Raw genomic sequence first — 2,124 nt, forward strand, 5'->3', positions numbered from 1 at the left:
ACAGCAACCAATCACAGCTCAGCTAATGAGCTGAAGTAAAGTGAAAGCTGAACTGTGATTGGTTGCTGGGGGTAAAATCACTCTATTTTTTCTCTCACACAGTTTGATAAATCTGGGCCATTGTTGTTAGGGGAGTGTGCATGAAGTGAACCTTGTGACTTTTCTGCCCAATAGGAATGTTCCAAATCTGCTCCTTATATAGGTGGGAGGAGTTAGTTTAGCTCAGTTCTTAGTTTCACTTTGTCCTGTGAGTAGCCTAGCTCCAGACATGCAGTGAGCTGAACTCCTGAGGTACAGCCTTGAGTAAGTCTTAGGAGAGAGTGTGGAGTTCTGAGGAGGCCTCTATCTAATCCTGCAACCACGCATCTGCTAAAGAATAACCCCTATACCCAGGTGAAAGTCTCGGGGAGTCAATTCAAGCCAAGTTAGTCAAGTCAGTGATACAGTCACTAACGTAAGCATTGGTTGCCATACAGAAAGTCAGTCATATACAGCACAATCAACATAAGTCCCAGCAAGCCGATAAGCTTCCAAGGTTCACCCTGCACCTCTCTTTATACCAATCTGAACTGTAACGGATTGTACCATCGATCCTGCCTCAGTAAAGTCAGTTTCCCCGTAACCTTGCATCAGAGTACTTATTGCCCTGTGCCCAGGAGAAGCTGGCTCAACCTCGGGTGGTGTATAGGTTAACCACGCCCTGGCATCACAAAAAGGTTAATTGCACATTACTCTCACCCGAAACCACATATCTTCATATCTACCTATCTATTGATCGATCTATCTATTCATCTCATAGCTATCTATTATTATATACACATGTATACATTGCCAGTTTTGGCTGTGCTATAGAGCTAACAGCTATGAGCAGAGGCTGGGATCTAAGTCTCTTAGATGCTAAGGTGCCTTGGTCAATAGCAACTGCGACATCTACCCTGTTAGAAGAGGGTCACCCGATCACCCCCCCCCCCCCCCTTTGATACATACGTTTGGTACCAAACATGGCGATAGGGAATTCCCTAGTCTACCACATTACTGCAATGTATTGCAAAATACTAATAGGAAGGAACAAAAACAATATGCATCTCACCAATTGGCAGCAACATTTTTTTTAAAGCTAGTAAAATAAAACAAATACATTCTGATATATCTGTAATTATACTGACCTGCAGAATAAAATTATCATGTCATTTACTGTGTATGGTATGGCGAATGTCATCAAAATAAAACCCTAAATGAAAAGCAGTTCATAAAGTTCAGCATACAAACTCTACTGTACTGATCTAGAGGAAGGAAAACAATCCTTGAGGCAAATGCCAATTGCCCTATACTAGGGGAGGTGGTACACTTTAAATCCCTATAGAGGATGATCTCCTATAGAGGCAACACCTAAGGAGCAGCTCATATTTAGCAACATAGAACTCCCTATTGGTTATCGAAAATGTTTGGAGGGGCAAACAAGCACAGGATTTCTGTCTTGGGTGGATAACCTTTATACCATTATGGTAAAGGTTCAGCTTCATCTGCGCTACACAGCCCCCTCTCTTCTTTGTGCGCCGGTCCCTTGATCCAAATTAAAATTGATGCGCCAAAGGCTGTCTGGTAATGATGGGAGTTGTAGTTTAGCAACAGCAAGCCTCCAGCTATTGCAAAAGTACAACCCCCATCATTCCCAGACAGCTAAAAGTGTCATCACTAGAGGTGGGGTTACACAAGAAATGTATTGACAGGTACACTTCAAATCCAACCCCCCAAGGAACCCAGGCCAGCTCTTTTTTCGTGATCTCCTATAGACACAACAACCAAGGAGGAGCTCTATTTATCAACATAGAACTCTTTATTAGTTATCGAAAGTGTGTGGTAAAGAAACTCAGGATCTTTGTCTTGGGTGGTAAATCTGGATACCATAATGGTAAAGGCTCAGTTTGATCTGCGCCACAGGGTCCCCTCTCCTCTGTGTGCGCCGGTGCATCGGTCCAAATGATCATTGATGCGCCATGCCCAATTAGTCCTAATATTGGTTAGATCTATCTCTTCATTGCAGAAAATGTCAAGTTTGTTTATGAATGCCAACTCTGAGTACGAATGCCAATTTACCCCATGTAGCTTATCTTGAGCGATATC

The sequence above is a fragment of the Hyla sarda genome, chromosome 7, assembly GCF_029499605.1.
Source record: "Hyla sarda isolate aHylSar1 chromosome 7, aHylSar1.hap1, whole genome shotgun sequence".
In the NCBI taxonomy this organism is placed as follows: Eukaryota; Metazoa; Chordata; class Amphibia; order Anura; family Hylidae; genus Hyla; species Hyla sarda.